The sequence below is a fragment of the Macrotis lagotis genome, chromosome 1, assembly GCF_037893015.1.
Source record: "Macrotis lagotis isolate mMagLag1 chromosome 1, bilby.v1.9.chrom.fasta, whole genome shotgun sequence".
NCBI classification, from domain to species: Eukaryota; Metazoa; Chordata; class Mammalia; order Peramelemorphia; family Peramelidae; genus Macrotis; species Macrotis lagotis.
The window spans coordinates 320,057,180-320,080,706 of NC_133658.1; the positions used below are offsets into that span (position 1 = coordinate 320,057,180).

General features: G+C 38.2%; 1 protein-coding gene across 1 annotated transcript in view; it reads left to right on the forward strand.

The window, feature by feature from the left end:
- The window catches only part of CHST8 (carbohydrate sulfotransferase 8), a 217,743-nt gene that overhangs the window by 124,139 nt on the left and 70,077 nt on the right, over positions 1-23,527 (forward strand). The gene's annotated exons all lie outside the window — the stretch shown is intronic.

Genomic DNA, 23,527 nt, shown 5'->3' on the forward strand with positions numbered 1-23,527 from the left:
CAGAATCTTAGAAGCATAGAGGGAGTACCCCTCTTCTCTGTTCAATCAGAAATCTCCTAGGGGAATTCAGTAGATCTGGACAGGGTCCAGGAGAGGGAAGTGACTTAGAGTCTCTCTCCCTCACAGAATTTGCTTCAGCAAGATGTAGAGGGGGTGGTCTTGATGTCAGAATGTCTGGGTTCAAGTCTCAGCTCCAACATTTGCAAGTTATGTGAATGAAGACAAGTCCCTGAACCCCAAACCCTAGTTTTCTTATCTGTAAAATGAGGATGTTGTAGTATAGTGAATAAAGAGCTACTCTTAGCATTAGGGAAGCTTGGGTATAAGCCCTTCTTCTGACTGTGTGATTCTGGGCAAGTCACTTATATCGTTATTGCCCCAGGCAACATTTTGATACTAAATTACAGAAAATATGCCAACCTGTTTTGGAAGAGGAATTATTTCCTGACTGATCCTTCCCTGAAAGTGCAAGTCCAAGCCTAAATCCAAATTTGAAATGGGATTGGAATAGCTTACTGGAACCATAGTTCAGAAAGCACTGGACCAGAAGTCAAGAAAACCTGAGTTCAAATCTGAACTCAAACATGTATTAACTGAGTAACCCTGAGCAAGTTACTTAACCCTGTTTTGTCTCAGTTTCCTCATCTGTAAAATGAACTGGAGAAAGGAATGGAAAACCACTCTAGTGTCCCTGCCAAGGAAACCCCAAATGGGTCATGGAGACTCAGAAACAGCTGAACAACAAAATGGGAATAATCCTTGTGCTGCCTACCTCAACAATGGTGAGGAAAATACTCTAAAAATGTGAGTTAATAGTACTAGTATTATGAACATCATCACTAGTTCATCTTTAACTTGAGTCAAAAATTTTAAATGATCCAGGATGCTTGGGATGACAGATGTAAAATTTACACATTTCCTGTGCCCCTTAGCATAATGTACCTGAAGCAAGTTCTTCCCTTTCCTTACACTTGTTGTAGTTCTAAATACTATTGTCTGGGAGACACATGGATTGTGATGCAGCAAAATGTTTGCTCACAACATTTCAGTTTTTCTAAATGGGCAAACCCTCTAGGTTAAATTGAACTCCAAGCTCAATTCTTGCAAGACCCTGTGAGATGTCAAACAGATGCTGGTTTGCCCAGAGAGCAGAGGATTTAGACATAAAATGAAAACTACCCCTCGATTTAGTAGGGTTTGGACAAGGCTACTTGGGCATCTCCGTTCTCTGGTCTGCCCTCTTCCAGAAGGATCATGAGTCATTCTCTATGAAAATTTCTCATTATCATTAAGTGGAACTGGCTTTCTAGGGACTCATCAATGGTTTATTGGAACAGGAGACATGGCTTATGGATTGCTGAATTGAGGAAATGTGGCAGCAGGAGGATAGTGACTCCTGCTGATGGAAATAGGTTGGCCCAGTGATCCTGCCCTGGCCATGCTTCTGCAGCTCAGCTCCTCCCAAACTGGGCAGATGTCTCGACCTAGAACTGAGCCCTTGTCAGGGCAGGAATGGAAGTGGAGTCTGGACCAGTTGGCCTTCCTGCTTCAGAGAATTTCTGAACCTAGGGAGTGTGGGGGTGTGTGTCATAGAATCCCATTTCTGAAATGAACTTAAAGATTACTGAAAGTTATCTAGATCTCTACATTGCTGTAAATTATGGCTAGAAAAAAAATTAAATGACTTGCCTTAAGTCTCAAAGGAAATTGGAAATAGAGTTGGTCTAGAACCCAAGTCTCTGAATTCTCAGCCCAGAGCTATTTCCTCTTTACCAACACATCGCCTCCCATCTGGCTCTGAGAGTCTTAAGAATATTCTCTTTTTGGAAGCAGCCCAAGAAATAGTTATGTGGCTTGTGTATGTCTTCTTCAAAGTCTTGGTAATTAATTAATAGCACTTGGTTACCATGAGTCCAAAGATACAGTGATGCAATATTCCTAGGAACTCTGTGTCTTAGAAGATAGACTAATTTAGGCCTGAAGAGGATAGACTTTAAACTTTGTGCATCATTTATTTTAACTCATTTCACTCAGATTTTGGTGTCTTAACTATGCTGTCCTGCCAGTGACTGACTTACCCACAAACTGGTCAACTTTCCTTGGGTGATGCTTTTGCTTCCAGTCAGCTTTTGGTCCTGGAGAACATTTGTCTGGAGAACACAAACCCACATGAATTATTCTCTTTACCTACACCCAAATTAGGGGGCAACTTGAGCCAGTCAGTCCTGTCTGCTAGCCATCTCTTTGAGAGATGAGTCGTCCCATGAAATCCTGGCTCTTTGGAAAAAAATCCATAAAGGTCAGAGAAAAGGGAGAGAGGGAGACACAGACTGACAGACAGAAAAAGAGACAGAAACAGACACAGAGATATACACAGAGAAAGAGACAGAAAGATGGAAAGAGAGAGAGATTCAGAGAAAATGCAATCTATTGTGAGCCTTTTGGTGGGAAAGAAGGGCGGCAGTTTCAGGCACAAGGATAGGGACACTAACAATCTTGAAGTGTCTGTCATTGTAGATTAGAGATAACCATTTAATAAAATCTGATCAGACCCCAAAGAGCCCTTGCTGACAGAGACAAATCAGTTCTACTTTTTGAAACCAAAGCAAGAACTTAAAAAAAAAAACCCAACAGTCTGTTCCTTATAACTTCTCAGCTTCTACTGGATTAAGGAAAGGAAAGAATAGGAACTGAGGAACCTTCCTCTCCAGGGCAGGAGCCTGTGTATTCCTTCACCCCTCTTTTTTTTTTACTTTGCCTAAACCCTGGAGGAGAGGGAGAAAGGGGTTGGCACATTCAGCCTGTGCTTAAGTGGTCTCTGATGTACTGAATAAGCCTGAAAATTGTGTAGGAGAATTCACAGATTGATTGGAGAAGGTGTCAAATGTACCACTGGCAGTGTGAGAAAAACGAAAATGTGAGAAAGAACAGAGCTTCTGCCTCCAGCCAAGTGCCTCCCCACTACCTCATCCTCTCCTTGCCCATCTTTCCCCCCTTCTATTCTTCATTGTTTCCTGTCTCCTCCTCCCTGCTCAACTTTACCCCCAGTTGCCATTTACCTGAATGGCTTCTTCTTAACCCTGGCCCCCCTACACCCAGGATAGATGCTCTGAAAAATCACCTTCTTGCATTCAATAAAGAAGTTCTCTTCCCTCCCTTTTCTCTGGCCAGCCCACCAAAATGACAGTGCTTACCTGTCATCAGAAACATCTGACCATCTCCAAACCTCCCACCCAGCTAGGCATTTGTTGCTAGAATAAGGAGACATGATTCTATTTAAAGAGGGACCTCACAGGCTGTTAGCAGAACGATGAAATCCTTACAAGCCGACAACTCCCTGTGGAAAGGGGACATGTTTGGCAACAGCCCGTCAAACCCCATGCTTCATTAGTGCCTGAGACAGACTCACACAGAGAGAGCCCAGAGACAAAACTCCCAGACACACATTCTTCCCAGAGCTTGGACAAAAAATGGAAGTAGGAGGGACTTCTCAATTCCTGTCACTAAGGCCTACTGACCCCTGAAGTTTGAGCATGTGACCCTTCCGAGGGGAATCTATTCTTAAGAAATGAAATTTTAATGGTGGGATTTCAAGTATTAACAGACTTGCCCTGTTATTAGTATCCCAGTCATCCAAGTTTGATTGGCCTGGGGTTTCCATTGGTGCTATGTTTTATAATAATTATTAATATACTATTATTATTATTATTTATAGCTTGCATTTATATACCACTTTAAGGTTTACAAAGCACAGATAAAAAGATAGGAGATATTAATACTCTCAAAATACCTGCCATTGTAGACTAGAGTGACAGCCATTTAATAAAATCCAATCAGATCCCAGGATACTTCAGGATGGATTCCCATTTGACAGAGACAAATCAGTTTGGTTTTTAGAAACCAAAGCAATGATTTCAAATATATTGAGAGCCAAGTTTGGATCAGATCTGTCATCTGTTCAGAGGGATTTAGAAGTTAAAGGGGTGGTGGGGGTGGTGTGTGCTGTACAAGTAGCTCTCCAAAAGGTTGAAGACATTGTAAAGTTTAATCTTCATTATTGACATTTTTTCTCTATTATTTTCCTAAATCTAGAAATCAACAATTCAATTTAAAAATCCTGATTTTTCGTATTTGCCCATTTTTGAGGTGTAAATGTTCATGTTGAAAATTTAACAATCGGGGGGCAGCTAGGTGGTGCATTGGATAGAGCACCTACCCTGGAGTCAGGAGTACCTGAGTTCAAATCTGGCTTCAAACACTTAATAATTACCTAGCTGTGTGGCCTTGGGTAAGCCACTTAACCCCATTGCCTTGCAAAAAACCCTAAAAATAAAAAAGTAAGAGAAAATTTAACAATCGATTATAAACCTTCTCATGCTGCAGTGCACCCCTGGCTTTCATACTAACCTTTCCAGAAATGGGTTTCAGCCTGTAAGTGCTCCAGTCAACCAGATCAGAGGATGCTGGGAAAGAATGGGGCCCAAACCAGAGACTCAAGATAATCCAGGTCATGGATACACTAAATCTGCTTTCCACTATACCATACTGTCCTTTGAAATCATTTAGCTTTAGGTCCTCATGTTACGGTTAGAAAATTGAGTCTCAGAGAGGATAAGTGGCTTACCCAAAAATACACAGCCAGTATCAGTGAGAGGATTCAAACCCAAGTCTTTCTAACTCCAAATCCATCCTACTCAAAAATGTCATGGGGAGGATTAGCTCAGAAAATGAAGCTTTATCTGAGCAGGTACAGCCCTTAGGAGCTAAGGTCATATCAAGTTGTGGGTCCAGTAGGGACATTACAGGCAATGTCAGTGACCAGGGATCATGACTGAGAATGGAAAGGAAGGAAGGAAGGAATAGATGAAGTGGTAGAGCACCTTTTTACCCCCCTCATCAGCAAGTCTTTCTGAGCTTCCCAGCCATGCTCAAGATAGGTCTATGTAAACATAAGGAGAGTGAGTTGAATTTTGCTGAAGGTAAAAAGACAAAGTACCTAGGGCTATAATTTGGCCTTGAAAGCTTCTGAAATTATCTTCCAGGGTTAGAGGAGCTGGTAAATCATTTTCCTTCAGTTATTTCACATGTCCCTCTCAATAACCTGTGAGTTGGATAAAGCAGATACTGACATCTCCATTTTAGAGAGGAGGAGCTTTCTTAACTGTAAAAATGAGGGAAGAGGGTCTTGCTACCTTGCTGCCAGTCCAGGGCTCAAGTAGGGTGGTCACTAACAGTTCTGGCATCTAGGAAGAACCCCCACAAACCATACCTGGGGCAAATAGCATGAAAAACCAAGCTGTAGGACATTGTCCTATGTGGGGGAGTCAGAGACGCAGTAAGGCTGCTGCTAGGAAGGTCACTGATGGTGGAGAAGAGTGGGGGGGGGAGAGCAAGTTGTCAGGGAAGAGCTGGTGGTCTCAATGGGAAGAAAGTAGAGTCATCTGGTAGCTTCCTATTATCGTGAATTAACCTTGCTATGGAGTATGTAAGTTCAGGAAGGAGTACAGATGCTGTCAACATCATCTAAACCTCACCACCCTGATGCAAAGGCCTTGTTTCTCCCACCTTAATTAAAACTTTGGGCAGCTAGTGGATAGAGTACTGGCCAAGGAGTCAGAAGGATCTGAGTTCAAATCTGGATTCAGCCATGACTGTATGAGCCTAGGCAAGTCACTTTACCCTATTTACCTCAGTTTCCTCTTCTGTAAAAAGAACTAGAGAAGGAAATGGAGAACTACTCCAGTATCTTTGCCAAGAAAATCCCACATGAGATCACAGAGAATTAGACAGCAGAGTTACAACTCTAGCCCAAGACTTCAAGCCAAGTAAATGTTGGTTTAGGGGTGGCTAGGTGGTGCAATGGATAAAGCACTGGCCCTGGAGTCAGGAGTACCTGGGTTCAAATCTGGTCTCAGACACTTAATAATTACCTAGCTGTGTGGCCTTGGGCAAGCCACTTAACCCTATTTGCCTTGCAAAAAAACTAAAAAAAAAATGTTGGTTTATAGCCACATTGAATATTGAGTGGTATCATCCCATTTGGTGACAGTCCCATACAGTGACTGGTATAGGAGGTAGATCATTGGACTCAGTCTGGAAGACCTGAGTTCAGCTCCTCCCTTAGACACTTAATAGATATGTGACTTAGAGCAAATCAGTTAGGCTCTGTTTCCCTCAGTGTCTGCAACTACAAAATGGGAATAAAAGCACCTCTCTTGCAGGTTTATTTTGAAGATCAAATGAGATAATATGTAAAACTTTTGCAGCCTTAAAGTCCTATAGAAATGCTATTTATTGCTGATATTTATTATTATTATACTACGATCCAGGTGGAGCACCCCAAACATCTGCTACTATCTTTTGAGCCAGTTCTTAGATTTGTAAAGTCTTACAAGAAACTGGTTCCTATAACTAATTAAGAGGCCCCATTAGTACAGATCTCCTGTTCTGGGACCCTGAGCCCAAGGCTGGTCACCATGATAAACCCCAACATCCAATTGAAGTTTCTGGTTCTATTCCCCCTGCTGGGATTGGGTGCCCTCTGTAAGAGCTTCTGAGGGGAATCAGACTCTGGGATGGTCCATGAGACTCAGTACTTTGTCATTCCTGCACCAACTCCTAGTGCTCCCTGCATGTACTCATAGCGACTCTGATCAGAGTTTAAAATAAATGAACATTTTGCAGCTGGGGAATTGTTGTCAAAAAAGATGGAATGGGTTTTTATCTAAGACTGAATTCCATGCTGCCTTGGGCTTCTGGCTCAGGGCCTAGAAATTCAGTGGCAAATTAACACAAAGTAGGCTCCCAACAGAGTCTGAAAGTGTTTTATGTCCTTACCTCCCAGTCGTTCCTTCCCCAACCAGGAAAACTAGCACCTGGATCCCATGAACCCAGCTATAGGATTCCTGATCACCCTCTTGTGGGTTTCTCCAAGACACTTAGATGTCTTGTTTGAGCCATATCACATCCCTTAAATAAAAACCAGTCAGGAATTCTTTTCTCCATTTTACAGATGAGGAAGCTGAGGACTGAAGAGTCAAATGGCTTTGTCCAATAACCACAAAAAAGTAGTAATTATCTAATATTTATGAACTGGTAAATCACTTTACTTCAATTCTTTCACATGTCCCTCTCAATAGCCTATGAGTTGGATAAAGTAGATACTGATATCTCCATTTTACAAAGGAGGAAACTGAAACAGAGAAAGGTTAAGACCATTCCCCTGAGTCATGCCCCTAATGAGAACCAGATTCAGAGTTTGGATGGCCTTCTATCTACTTTGCCACACTGTCCCTACACAAGACTACAGAGCAAAGCCAGGATTAGAACCCCTGGCTCCTGATTCCTCCTCTTGCCTCTCCTTACTAACTCCTCAGTAATTGTACTTTCTAGCTCTTATCCTCAGGAGTGCCAAGCTTATGCCAGTGGCTGCTAAGATAGATGGAATCTCCTCCTGCAAAATCTCAGACTCCTGACTAGCAATGTAAGACCTTCCCAATAGGATCTCAGTTTACAAAACTGTCAGCATGTGGAAAGCAATGCTCATATTCACTAGTGAAACTCTGGGTTCCCCTTAAGGTTTTTCCTTCCGTCCTTAAGATCTCCATCAAGTAGTAATGGAGCAGTAGCATGGAATTGTGGAAACAGCAATGACTTTAGAATCAGAAGACTGGGGTTCAGATCCTACCCCTGCCATGTTCCATCTATGTGATATGCTTGAGATAACACAACCAAATTATCAGGGGTTCCTACCCCAGAGTCTGTAACCCTTTTTTTAAAAAAAAATTTAGGTAATTGCATTTTAACATGCTATTTCCTTTGTAATCCTGTGTGTTTTATTTTATGCATTTTAAAACATTCTGAGAAAGATGGGGTTCACAAGACAACTTCAAGTTCTAATAAGGGCTGAACTGACCAGTACTAGGACCAAATTGCAGATTAGGAAGGGAGTCATTTTCTAGCAGTGGCCTCTTATTTCCATGAAACCATCCTTGATTACCCCCACTGTTCTCTCTAATCTTAGAGAGGCAGTTTGGTATTGTGAAAATAACACTGAATTAGATAATGGAAAACCTAGAGGTTTGAATTTTAGCTTTGTTTACTTCCTCCCTTTGGTGAATAAGGTGTTTTGCCATCTTAGCCTCAGTTTCCTTAACTGTAAAAATGAGGCAGAGGATCTCCAAGGTCCTTTCCAGGATAATTCTGCTTCCTAGACATCCATAATCTGTACCATATGCCTCTTAATTTAATGACATTTAATTGTATTTGCTACTGCTTAATGTTTATAATGGGGCGGCTAGATGACACAGTAGATAGAGTACTTGGCCTGGAGTAGGAAGACATTTATTATCTGAGCAACTCAACTATAACCCTGTTTGCTTCAGTTTCCTCATCTGTAAAAGAAGGCAATGGCAAATCACTCCAGTACCTTTGCCAAGAAAATCCCAAATAAGAGTAATGAAGAGTTAGACATTACTGAAAAATGACTCAACAGCAACTATTGTAAATCATATACCACTACCCTTAGTTCAAGGGTTACTTGCAAACAAGGACCCCATCTTCCCCCCTAAGAGGGCATCCTGATCCCTTCTCAGACTGTAGACACAAAGTTTCTATCAGCCAACAAGCATTTAGTAAATAATATCTTTTTGTTAAGACACTTGGGATACAAATATAAAAGTGAGATAGTCCCTGCCTTCAAGGAGCTCACATTCTAAAGGAATTCAAAATACTGGGAAATGATGGCCAGGGAAGGACTGTGGAGACAGAGCGAATCCATACAGTAATAGGTTGTTAGGTTCTTTCCAAGAGCTATGGTAATATAGATTTGATTGTGGCTCCCTAAAGAAGAAGTGGGAGTAGAAGGGGGAGAAGAGAAACATGTGCAAGATAAAAGAAATGGCAAGATGTTTGTACCATTCTGGTGGTCTTTGTGACCCATAGGTGGCTGGGTGGAATGGAGCATGATCTATAGAGAGTAGATGCAAGGATTGATTCTTTCACCTTCCAACCTAAGAAACATCCCCTCTCCTCAGAGAAATGTAATAGAAACAGTTTGGGAATAAGAAGACCAGAGTTTGAGTTAATAGTCCAAAACTAAATGGATTGATTCCTTCTGGGTAGGGAAGAGAAGTGGCAGAATCTATGGAAATACAGGTCTGAAAAGTCACTAAACTTAGTAGGAAGAAGAGGTTAAAGAAACAGGACAGATGGAAAGATATACATTGGCAAGTTATACTGACTGACCTTCCCCACCCCCCACCCCCATATGGATGTGGACTAGTGCAAAACTGGATGGGATGAAGCATAGTCTGGAAATCTTAGAATAGAATTAGGGGGCTAAAAAAAAGTAACTCCATTCCAGTTTGAGAAGAGAGCTTTCCTTCAGAAAGGAGATACCTGAAATCAAAACTATTTCAACTCCCTCAAACTCAATTCCCATGACTAGAGATCATGTCTTTCACTACAGTCTGTACAAGCTGTGTTAATCACAGAATCTAAGAGATAGAGGGGCCCTCCAAAGTCATCCAGTACAACCCCTACATGACTAAAAGATCACAGATTTAGAGCTAGAATGAATGAATGACCTCAGAAGTCATCTAGTCCAAGAAACTTCTCTATTATAACCATCAAAAGTGGCCTCTCCTGCAAGATATTCTACCCACCATTATCTAAACCAGCCTTTTCCACTTTCAGGCAGTTTTATTGATAGTGTTCCTTTACAACAAAAGAGCATAGATCTCCATTTCCAACCAATATTCCTACTTCTATTCCCTGGGGCTAAGCAGAGTGAATCTACTCCCTCTTTCTGTGGAAATTTTTCAAATACTTGAAAATTGCTATCATGCCCCTCTCCCAAATCTTACCTTTTTCAAGATAAGTATCCCCACTTCATTTGGCCAATTCTAGTATTGTTACTTGACCTGTGCAGGAGACCTGATCTGGGCAGCACTAGAATGTGCTGATCCTAGATCTTTACCTGAGATCCAAGGAAAAGGAATATGAGGAATCTGATGAACATAGAAGGCATAGAAAAAAAATTCTAAGATTGGAGAGAAGATGGAGGAACAGCTGGTGTGGAGGTAGAATTAACAAGACTTGTCAACTACACTTGGTTCATAAAGGAGAGTGAAGAGAGGAAGATACCAGCTTTTTGGGTTTTCGTTTTTTACCCAGCACTTTATAATCCTTAAGCATTATATTTTAAGTTCCTCAGTGAAATGATTTGTCCCCACATGGGAGATGGGAAATTGTGGTCTTAGGATTTGACAGGGCTTGGGAACAGGAGTATGGGTCATATGGTATATTTTCAGTGTGAGCATTTATACTTCAGAAATCAGCAAATATTAAAAATCAGGATTTTATTTATGGTTTTGTTGATTTTTTTAGACTTAAAAAGTGAGAAAATGTTAATATTGCAGATTAAACAAAATTATTTTATGCATACATTTTGGGGAAAGGAAAGCTAGACTTTAAATATATGCCAGCAAACTCCTGTTGTGGGAGTTCTCTATGACATCCTAGATACATATCTCAAAAAGACATCAGATTTCATTATTGTTTATGGCATATTAACAAAAATTTTGCCTTAGAGCTCTTCAAAGAATGGAATCACTATCAGTACTTGATTTTTCTTCCTTAGATCATCACTTAGTGATCTCTCACCTGGATAGTTCATAATGATAATGATGATAACAATAATAACAATAACAATAATAATAATAATAATAATTGCATTTACCTAACATTTTAAGGCTTACAAAGCACTGAATAGATCTTATCTCGTCTCAAAAACTACCCAGTGAATTAGGTGCTATTACTATCTCCATTTTACAAATAAGGAAACTGAGGCAAGATTTCAGTTAAGTGACTTGCCTAGGATCACAGAGCTAAGAAGTATCTTAGATCACATTTGAACTCAGGTCTTTCAGACTTTTAATCCCACATTCTATCCACTGTACCACCAGTTGCCTCTGAATCCATATCATTCTTCTTTAGAGCACAAGAAACCACTCCCTTCTTGTTGAATTTAATTGAGATGATCCAACTTTCTCCTCTCTAGGAAGAAAAATCTATCTGTTTGCATAGAATGCCAGTCCTGAAGTCAGGAGGACAGACCTGAGTTCAAATGTGACCTTAGACACTTATTAGCTGGATGACCTTGGGCAAGTCTCTTAACCCTTTGCCTTGCATCTAGGTCATCTCCAGACATTCTGATTCAAGCCTGGTCACTTGACTCAGATGATTTCGGAGGAGAAAGTAAGGCAGGTGATTTAGCATAGGACCCCCCCAACCATTCAAATCCAATTCATATGCTTATCATGTTATCATCTCCCCGATGTCATGGTCTTCTTCAAGAAAAAGGACAAACATCAAATACAAATATTCAGTGATTCTCTTTCCTTAACTTCCTTGTGTCACATTCTTCCATGTTCCGACCTCCTGGTACAGGCTAGAATTCTCCTCCTCTGTTCATAGCCTTTTTCTTGTTTCCTCCTTAAAATACTTGTGCCATTCTATCAAGAACACTTCATTTCCTCTGATAACTCAAAAGAGTAGAGATGCTACATTCCCTCAGTTCTTTCACCATCTCCTTGAGGAAGGGAAATAGCATACATTTTCTGCATGGATCATTGTAACTTGGTATTTTTAAACTATATAATACATTCAGCAATAAGATCCAAACTTATCCTACTTGTCTGTGTTTCCCTCTGAACCTCCTTCTGTTCTGTTATGTGCATTTTTAAAAATGCTTCATTGATGTTCTTAGCATTTTTTTCTGCCTGTCATAATTCCATTCTTGCCTCTCAAATTCTCCCTCCTCCTAAATAATTTCCATTTTTTTCTTGTAATCAATAAATATAGTCAAAGCAAGCCCACACATTGGACACATCACCTCTCTGTCAAGAGATGGGAAGAATGTTTCATCTTTGATCCCTGGACTGAACAGACTTTTCACAGTCTTGTTTTCTTCTTTGCAATAATCGTCGTTTAAATAGTTCTCCAGGTTCTACTCACTTCATTTTGCACTAATTCATTCAAGAATTTCCAGGATTGTCTGAATCTATCCCTTAATTTCATTGCATTCATGTACTATAATTGTTTGGTAATTTCTCAATTAACTGGCATTCCCTTTGTTTCAAGTTCTTTGCTATAATACAAAGAACAGCTGTTAATATTTTTGGACATATTCTCACACACACACACACACACACACACACACACACACACACCTGGTCTCTGTGGAGTAGACCTATCATTAGGTCAAAATACATATGTAAATTTGGTGATTTGGAAGGGTAGAGATCATAATTCTAAATTTCTTTACAGAATAGATGTACCAGTTCATAGCTCCATTTCCAACGTATTCACATGTCAATTCATGTATAGCCTTAACAATTGTGAATTTCCTTTTTTAAAAAAATCTTCTTTGCCAATTTGATGCATGTGAACCTGGGAGTTGTTTTAATTTGCATTTCTCTAATTATTAGTGTTTTGGAGCATTTTTATATGTTATTCATTACTTGCTTTCTCAAGACCTTCCTTTTCATATTATTTGATTGTTTATTGGAAAATGATTCTTATTCTCTTGTAATGCAATCAATTTCTTGTACATCTCAGATGTCAGATTTATCAAAGAAGCTCACTTAAAAGCTCTTTTCTAAATTAACAATTACCCTTCTTACTTAATTGCATTTGTTTGTGCAGAAGCTTTTTAATTTGACAATCTAAATTATCCTCTTTATCTTCTGTGATTTTTTTTTTAGACTTAGTTTGGTCAAGAACTCTCTGTACCCCTAATTTTAAAAGATATCTCCTTCTCTGCTCCTTTAACTTGCTTATAATATGACTTTTTATATCTAGAGCATGAGTCCATTTGGAGCTCATCATAGAATCTCTTCCCATTTTTACCTTGAAAAAGGAATGGAGAATCTGCTCAGTGCCTCTAATTAGCAGTTAGAACATTCCTGCCACATAGTAACTCAGATAAAAGAAATAAATAGAAATCCAATTGTTGGATTATATTTTAGGATTATAGTGTTATGTACAATGTATGTGCAAAACTGATTTCCTGTGACAGGCTAACTAGCACAACAGAAATAATAATTAGACTCATACTTCTCAAGGCTAGCAATTAAACTTTATTAATCAAGTGTGTGCAAACATTACTTTATATTATTTATTAGAAAATGCAAACATTAACCCCTCTAGAAATTAACCACCAAACTGATTTCCTAGGGCTTTCCATTAAGTATGTCTCATGCCAGTACTTTAACTACAAGATTTCCTCTCTGTCCAGTCATGTGTCTCCCTTTCTGAGGTGGTTGCCTAGCAAGCTGGAAAATCTTTGTGAGTCAGTCAATAGTACCCTCAAATGAATATGCTTGACTCTCAAGTGTGCAGAATGGAAGAGCCAGTCCAGAACTAAAATTAGGTTAAAGATTGGGCAGTCTTCAGGTGGATTTCTAATAGTTCTAGCTATGAGTATTAGTTGGTTTCATCTAAATTCTGACTTAAGATTGATTACCTAAGCTTATGAGGAAAGTAAATTATCAATCAAAAACAACATCATTAGCAAATGTTTATCATTTTTGTTTTGTTTTTGCCAGATTTGGGAAACATACATCATTAGTAGTTGTTTACTGTATCTGGGACACACATGTGCATCACTGCCAAACTATACCACTCAAATCATTATCTTACCACAGAAAAGTGATTTACATAGCACTACTCAGTCACAAAATGGAATTCTAAAGCAAAATAGATTCAGTTATATGTAGGCATGTGACTTGCCCATGGTGACATAATAACTGGCAGAGTACGGATTTTACCTCCATTTTCTCTTTCCAGATCTGGTGATTTTTCACTCTTGGAACACTGCTACCTACCTTGTTTCTCCTTGACTCTTAGCTCTAGAGATATCCTTCTTCCCTTGCCATTTGCTGCCATTTTTCTACTTCTGACTGGGAATTTTTGAGGGGAAGACTTTGACTCTCCCTAACAGACCAGGAACTTTACAAGGACAGGATCTAGGAAATTTCCTCAAATTCAAAGCAACTTAAGAACAGGAACTATGTCTACTCCCTCAGATTTGGACCTCTCTAAAGACAAAAACATATCCCTATATGATACATAGAAATAGTTGACTAACTCACTCATTAAGTTTTGAAGGTATTTACAATAAAACCTAAGATTGCCTGGCATGTCCATTGATCTAAACCTGAATTGTGATTACACGTAAGAATAGATCTTTCCAGAAACCTCCTCTTTCCTGAAGATGCACAGCTACCTTGTACCAATAAGAGTTCAGGGCATGGGGCAGCAAGGTGGTGCACTGAATAGAACACCAGCCCTAGAATCTGGAGGACTTGAATTCAAATCCAGCCTCAGACATTTAATAATTATCTAGCTGTGTGACCTTGGGCAAATCATTTAACCCCATTGCCTTGCAAAAAAGCCAAAATAAAAATGAGTCCAGGGGAGGGAAGATTTTCAAGATCCATGTCTTCACTCTACTTCAGTGATCCAGAACAATGATCATTCTTTAAGTTTTACCATCCAATTATGCTACCACCATGTTATTGTATTCTGAAATTATTTCTGGTCATTATTTCTTGTCTTCTAACCTCTCTCTCTGTGTCACTACTTTTAAACATTATCTCACAGCATCACCATATCACTACAACCTTTACCCTCTTCTGACCCCACTTTTCTTCCTTAACTGTCTTGAATTAATCAATTAACCTACAATTTACTCTTTTATTCTCTTGTCCCCTTTTCTCTCTTATCTTTCATGCATTGTTAATCTTCAGGATTATCCCCTCCATTTTCTACCTTCTCTGATTTCTTAGATGCTTCTGAAGAAAGTAACACCATTATACCAACCTAATTCACAGTATATTTTTGTTATTTAAGCTCACCTGGATCCTCACCACTGCAAAGTAATTTTTTTGGCCTTGTTTGAATCTCGAGTCCATTCTTTCCATTCTGAACCCCCTCTTCTCCTAGAAAGCCTCTTAATACTATCCCTCCATCCTCTCTCCCTCTCTCAGTAGATATCTTCTTCTAATTTACTGAAAAAATTGAAGTCATTCATTATAACCCTTACTATGAGAATCCCTCTCCCTCATATTTTTTCTCATTCTTTCCATCTTTACTCCTATTTCTATGGAAGAGGTAGCCCTTCTTAACAAGACCAATTCCTCTATTTACATCATGAATCTTATACCCTCTTTTTTAGTAACCTGACCTATCAATTACTCCTTTTCTCTCTCACCTTCAGCCTCTTTCTACTGACTTCTTCCTATATGTCTATAAAAATGCTCATGTCAACCCCATTTTTAATGTGTCCCATTAGGGGACATATACTACAAAGAGATCAAAGACAGAAGAAAAGAAAAGTCTAATAAATAACAAAATATTCATAGTACACATTGTGTGGTATCAAAGAACTTGAAACAAAGTGTGTACCTAATGATTGGGGAATGTGCAAGACAAATTGTGGAATTCAGGATCAGATAAGTTTCATACAAAGTGATAGAACCAGAATCAGAAGAACAATATACACAATATCAGCAATAAGTGCCATTCTCAGTAACCAAAAAAGCACTGATGGATTCATAGATCAAATGATGCCTAGACAGAAAATCTTGGGTCTGCAAAGGCAGGAAGTTGCATGCCTGGCCAGACATGGTAAATCTGTTCATTATTTTTGATGGCGGTTTTTACTCATTGCAAGGGAGGATTCAATTCCATTGTCAGCAGTAAGAGATATATTTGGAAATGACAATGAAACCATGTTTGTATGCATGAAGGTATGTATTAAACTTATTTTCTTAAAACAAAACAAAATAAAACCTTCCTTAACTTGCCATCTCAGAATCATAGTATCTCAAAGTTAGATAGGACCTCAGCAGCTCTTTAGCCCAACCCATTCAGGAAATGGTCCTTCAGCAGCCTCTGCTGGAAGTTCTCTAGTGAAGGTGAACTTCCTCAAGAAGAGACTTTTCTGCTTTTGGAAGGCTCAAAATGTTAGAAAGTCTGTTCCTGGCATCAAGCCTAAATCTTTTTTTCAGAAATTTCTATTTCCAGTGAAATCAGTTCTTCCCTTAGGGGCCAAACAGAACAGTCAACAAGTGTTCAATCAACAAGCATTAAAAATTTTTTTTAATTGCAAAGATAGTTTTCAACAGTCATGCTTTTTTAAGCTTTTGAATTCCACATTTTTTACTTTACTCCCTCCCCCCCTCCTCATGTCAACCAGTAATATAATGTGGGGTATACATGTACAATTATGTTAACATATTTTCATTTCAGTCAGCAATAAGTATTTATTGATTAGATTTGGAATAAATCTAATATCTTCCAGAAAGCAGCAATTAGAATACTTGAAGATAACTCTTATATATTGTCCTAAACCCTTTCTTCTCTTTTCAGTCAGTCAACCAAGTCAATATGAATTTATTATTTATGTGCTAAGCTCTGAGGATACAAAGAAAAGCAAAAGACAGTCGGGGACCTCTAGGAGTTCACAATCTAATTCCACACTGACTAGCTCCTGTTCCCATATGAAATAGACTCAATACCTTTTATCAAACTAGTAACCCTCCTCTGGATACCCTCTAGCTCATCAATGTTTTTATGTTCTGCTCCAAAATATAGACCTTATTCCAGGACTATGTACAAAGTAATATCAGCCTCATTATTCCTATAAACTGTACCTTTTTTAGCGTAGCCAAGAAATTCCATTTGCTTTTTTTGTTGTTAATATTGCACTATTGACTCATGTTGAGTTTATAGTCCAGTCAAACCTTCATATAATTTTCAGACAAACCTCTGTCTAAATCTTTGTCTTCCATATACTCTAATATTCATTTTTCTTAAAGCAAACTGAAGACTTTTTACATTTATCAGTATTAAAATTCATCACATGAGATTTTAGTCTGTCAAGATATTTTTGCATTCAGACTCCATCATCCAACATGTTAGTTGTTCCCCCTAGCATTGTGTTATGCAAAAATTTGATAAGCACATTCCACCTATACCTTTATTACAAATTATCAACAAAAATGTTGAAGCAACACATGGTTGAGCACAGATCCTTAGAGCATATCGTCGAATACTTCCTTCCAAGTTCACATAGTACTATTCATGTCGTCTTTTAGGGTCCAGTCATCCAACAAGCACAAAATTCATCTAACTATACTATCTTCCAATCCATATCTCTCCATCTTTCCCATGAACATGAGATACTTTGTCCAATGCTTTGCTAAAACCTAGGTAAACTATACACAGGATTCTCATGACCCTTGAGAGTAGTGAGTAGCCTTTGCAAAAAAAAAAAAAGGAAATACAATCAATTTGCTGTAATCCTCTTTTAAGCAAGGCATATAGGCTATTTGATTTGCATTTCCTTTTCTAGTTGTTCACTGGGCATCTCTTCAATAATACATCCTAGAATACTGCCAGTAATTGAAATAAATCTAACTGGTCTATAGCTTGCAATTTCCATTATTACTATCTTTCCCTCTTCATAACCTTGTTCCTGTCCCTGTCTTTTATCCCTCTCTTTCTCTGGAAATAAGGACATTTGCCTTTATCTCACTCATCCTGCAGAGTCTCTCCCATTCTCTAAGATATCTTAAATATCACTGACAATGGTTCAGCAGTCACACCCACCAGTACTTGAGAATGTAGATCGCCTGGGTCAGGTAACTTGAACTCATCAAGTGAAGCTATGTGCTCTTTTATATCTACTTATTTATTCTGGATATCAACTCCCTCTAAGACATTTTATTTTGCTTTGTTCTGTCCAGTTCTGTCCAGTAAAGGTCATCTCTATGGTAGAGAAAATGGCAGCAAAAGAAAAAATTTCTCTAGGTTACCAATTATTAGCATCCTATCCACTTCAAAAAGTCATTCCTTCCCTTTCTAAGAACACATTAAAATTATCAATGATTTCTTAATTTCCAAATCCTATGGCTTTTTCTTACTTTCCATCCTTTTTGACCTCTTTTCAACATTTGATGCTGTGGACCATCTTCTCATCTTGGCTCTTTTCTCCTTTCTGGGTTTTCATGACACTCTCTTTATTCCTCCACCCCCAACTTCAAATGATACATAGCCCTTCCTCAAAATGACTCCAGTAATGGAAGAATTGTGAAGTCCCAGATCAACTAGGATAGAGTCATCCATGTGGAAAACATCAACGTTCTGCATCTGGAAGAAGACATTCTCTATTCCCCTACTACATAGGTAGAAGCAGTTTTTTCCCCATTAGTGGTATAATAAAAATGGTTTGCATATTTCAGACAACCAGATTAGAACAGTCTTTGTCTTTCTATCCACTTCTAGGAATGAAGGTTCTGCTCACCCATAGCATGGACCACCATTTTGCAAGCAACAAGCCCCTTTACACCTTTTATTTCTCTAAACTTGAGTATGCCTTTTCTATACATTTATATAAGTACATGTCTCCTTCATTAGGAGACATTACCATTGTGTGTGGTTGGAAAAATAAATAAATAAATATTTTTTAGAAGAGAATAGAAGCTTATTGAGGTCAGGGGCTACTTTTGCTTTTGTTTATTTTGTTCTTAGGTTTTTCTACCAACCTTGTTTCACTCCCTTCACTAGTCTGATGGACCCATAACTTCATATTACTTTCCCTTTTATTTGCATTTATTTTTAAATTTTTATTTCAATCCTTTCTTTTTACATTGCTAATATTTCTCAATAAATCCCCCTTCCTCTTCATCTATAGAGCTGACTTTTATGACAAAGAGTGAATGCAAAAAAATATATATTATATATCATTTAGTTGTTTTCCCATTCTTTCCTTCCATTCCAAACCCCTTTGGGGGGCTTTCTTGGTAAAGATACTAGAGTGGTTTGCCATTTCCTTCTCTAGCTCATTTTACAGATAAGGAAACTGAGGTAAATTGGATTAAGTGACTTGCCTAAGTTCATGAAGACATTTTTAAGTGTCTGAAGCTGGATTTGAAGATTTGAACTTGAATCTTCTTGAATCCAGACTCAGTGCTCTATCCACTGTGCCTCCTAGAATCCATAAAAAGTTCATGATATCAGCCATTAGTCCCTTTAAATCATATAAAGAAGAAAAGGAGGTCCTAACCGTCTTTTAGAGTTAAACTTTGTCATCATAATTACATTGTGTCCAATCTTGTTTCTTTCCCTGTTGTTGATCTTTTTATTCACATTAGTGTAGCCATTGTGTATTCTTTTCTTGGTTCTTCAAACTTTACCATGCATCAGATCATATAAGTCTTTCCATGCTTCGCTGTACTCATCATGTTGATCACTCTGTCACTAAAATTCCATTACATTTATGTGCCACAACTTGTTCAGTCACCCCCTGATTGACAAATATTTACTTTGTGTTCATTCCTTTACTATTAGCAAATGTAAGGGCTTTTATTTTTATTATTCATTTCACCTGTAGTAGTGTAACATCTGATGGAAAGGGTTTAAAATGGTATGGCTGTGTTAGTTCTTTATTAGCAAAATTCCAAATTCCCTTCCAGAATGGTTGGACCAATAGACAGCTTCACTAGAAGTGCATCAGGATATGTCAGTCTTTTTTACTACTTCTCTAACATTGACTATTTGTGTCTCCTGAGGCAATTAATGGCTAGATTACTGGGCCCAGAGTCAGGAAGATTGAATTCAGATCCATTCCTGGCTGTATGACCTTAAGCAAGTCATATAACCTTTGTCTGCCTCCCTTTATATTTAAACTATAAAACAAAGAAAACAATAGCATCCATATCACAGGATTATTAGGAGGACAGAATGAGATGATTTTACAAAGTGCTTAGCACAATGCTTGATGCATGCATTTAATGGAAAGGCATTTAATGAAAATTTATTCCTTTTCCTCTCTTTTCATCTTTGCCAACTAATTGAGTGTGAGAAGAAACTTCAGGGTTTCATTGCTTTGATTTAGATTTCTCTTATTTCATATGGTTATTGATGGGGGCAGCTAGGTGGTGCAGTGGATAGAACAACGACCTTATAGTCAGGAAAATGGGAGTTCAAATCCAACTTCAGACACTTGCCACTTAGTAGCTATGTGACCCTGGATAAGTCACTTAATCTTGATCACCTTGCATCCAGAGCCACTTCCAGTCATCCTGATCCACATCTGGCCACTGGACCTAGATGGCTGTGGAGGAGAAAATGAGAATTGTGACTTAGCACAGCACCCCTTCACCCAAATCCAATTCATGTGTTTGTCATGGCATCACCTCCCTGATGTTGTGGTCTTCTTTGAAAATGAAGGGCAAAGCATTATTATGGTTGTTGATGATTTGCAATTCTTTTGAAAACTGTTTCATCTCCTTTGACCTCCTCTCTAATGGAGAATGGTTTCCTATCAAATTTTGCTATTAGTTGCCTCTAAATGTGTTGGTTATTGAACCCTGTCTCAGTTTCTTTATCTGTAAAATAGGTATAATAATGGCCTCTAACACCAAGAGTTTTGAGAATAAAGTGAGATAATATTTGTAAAATGCTTTCTAACCTTAAGTCTAATATAAATGCTAGTTATTATTTATTATTATTATTGTTTGGTTGATATAAAGTTTTTCTCCCAAAGTAATTTTTTCTCTTCTAATCCTAAATGCATTAATTTTGTTGATACAAAAATTTTCAATTTTTTTGTCATCAGAATCACCTACTTCATCTTTTTTTTTAGTTGTTTTTTTTTTTTTGTGAGGCAAATGGGGTTAAGTGGCTTGCCCAAGGCCACACAGTTAGGTAATTATTAAGTGTCTGAGACCGGATTTGAACCCAGGTACTCCTGACTCCAGAGCCAGTGCTTTATCCACTGTGCCATCTAGCAGCCCTACCTACTTCATCTTTTCTGGTCATCTCTATCCTTTGTCTAAGTAAGAATTCACTCCCTAGTCATAGCTATAAAATATATCTGACCTGATTCTCTTCTAACCTCTAATCTCATGATCTTTACCATTCAAGTCATATGTTCATTTTCAGTTTATTGTAGTACATGGTGTAAGATATTGATCTACCTAATTTCTGCCAGGTTGCTTTCTAGTTTTCCCAAATTTTCATCAAATAAGGAGTTACTATGCTTGGTAATTTATGTTTTGGGGTTTATTGAACATTGGGTTATTGAGTTCAATTATTTCTTATACTTCTTTTTGTAGTCTGTTCTATTAATCTACTTTTTTATTTTTTTATTCAGTACAGAACAGTTTTGATGATTACTATTTTATAATATAATTTGAAGTATGGAAATGCTATTCTTTCATTATTACTTTTCTCCAATGTTTTCCTTTTTATGTTCAATATTTTCTTCCTCCAAATGAATTTTATTATATTTATGTCATCTTTTAAAATCTAATTTTGTAGGGGGAGTTATCTTTGTAGCCGTATCTTTATGAGTCTTTAACTACTCCTTCTCCCAAACTGATTCTCTCCTTCCTCTGAAAGTTCCCTTCAAGAAGTCACTTTCTAATAGTAGGGGTGGCTGGGTGATGGACATAGCATTGGCCCTTGAGCCAGGAGCACCTGGGTCCAAATCCGGCCTCAGACACCCAAAGATCACCCTGCTATGCGGCTCCAGGTAGACTATTTTATTTTATTTTGGGTCTTTTTTTTTTTTTTCAGTTTTTGCAGGGCTGTGGGATTGGGGTGGCTTGCATGTCACATGGCTGGGTGATTGTTGGGTGTATGGGGCCGGATATGAGCTCGGGTGCTCCTGGCTCCAGGTCTGGGGCTCCGTCCATTGTGCCACCTGGCCATACCTACAATTATTACTATTTTTTAATTTTATTTTTTTTCTCTCCCCTTTACTTTATCGCTCAAGCGAGTCTATATTTTGTGGGTGGAGGGATATTCTATTTACTCTTAAACAAGAATATTTTATTAATGTATAAAAAAATTATTTGTACAAAAGAAGTCACTTTATAATCTCTTCTCCCTTTTATTGCCAAACTGAAAGAATCATATATACTTGCTTCCTCTACTTTCTTGCCACTTTCTCACTTCTAACACTATGCAATCTGGATTTGATCCCATCTCTCTACAGAAATTGCTCAGTTTAAGATTGTAAATGCTCTTTTAACTGCTAAGTCTAATTTGTTTTGATCTGAATCTTCTTTGATCTGTCTGTAGCTTTTAACATTGTTGACCAATCATTCTTCCTGGACATTTCTTTCTCATTGGCATTTATGACTTTCTCCTATGTTTCCTCCTCCATATCTGATTGCTCTTTCCCTATTTTCCTTTCTTGGATCATCACTATCTTTCACCAAATGAACATGAGAGTTCCTAGACCCTCTTCTCTTTTCTCTTGATACTTTCTTCTTTGATGATTCCATCAGCTTCCTTGCATTCAAGTATCATCTCATTGAAAAAAGGCTCTAAAATCTACTTAAACACAGTCCTTTTTCCTTTCCTGAACTCTGAATTTGTTCCCACAATTATCTGAATCTCAAATTCTTGTTCAAAATGAAATTTATTATCTTTCCCTACCACCTTTTCTGTCACCCAGCTTCATGATCTCCTTCTCATCCTTGATTCTTCATTCTTTCATCCACCAAATCCAAATCAACTCCTAAGTCTTGTTGACTCTACCTCTTCACAGTTTCTTTCCTCTATCACTTCTTTACACATAAAGTATTCAGTCCTTCATCACCACCTTCCATCTTGATCACTATAATAGGCTACAATTTTTTCTCATCTTTCTAATCTATCTTCCCTACAGGCAACAAAATAATTTCCTAAGGTATAAGCTCAGCCACATTACTCCTCTGCTCAGAAATTTTCAGTGTTTCCCTGTTGCTTCCAGGATGAAATACAGGATCTTTGACCTAACTTTTAAAGTCTTGTTTTAACCCACTTTTCCAGCCTTTTTTCAAACTACTCCCCTTTTTGAATCCTACATTTCTGACTACTAGCTATTCCTGAAACTTGATGCTCTATCTCCTATGTCTATGTATTCACACAAGCTATCCTCCATGCTTGGAACGCACTCACTCCTTTTCTCAGAATTTTTGTCTTCCTTCAAGATTCACCTCAACTGTTGCTTCCTTCTTGACCCCTTCCTTAAGCCTTTCCCAAGATTCATAGGTCTGGAGCTGAAAGGAACCTTAAAAGATTATCTAGGATCTTCATTTTACCGATGAGAAAACTGAGAATCAAAGAGTTTAAGCAACTCATTGTTAAAGTTCTTTCTCACCTCAATTTAACCTATATTCTGTATTATGATTAGGAATTGTTCCTTTCTTTTGCGCTTATATTTCCAGTGCTTGGTAGATTAATAATTGTTGATTTATTAGTACTGTTTTATTGCTTAAAAGTCTTAGTATCCTCATTGCCCAGCATAGGGCCTTGCACTTAGCAATTATTTAAGTTTGTTGAATTGGTCATTGTCTTCTGGTGTCACCATATTCCCCTGGTCAGAGGATCATAGATCTCAAGCTGGAAGGGAACTTAAAGATCATCTGACTTCACCTCTCCATTTTACAGGACAGGACACTGA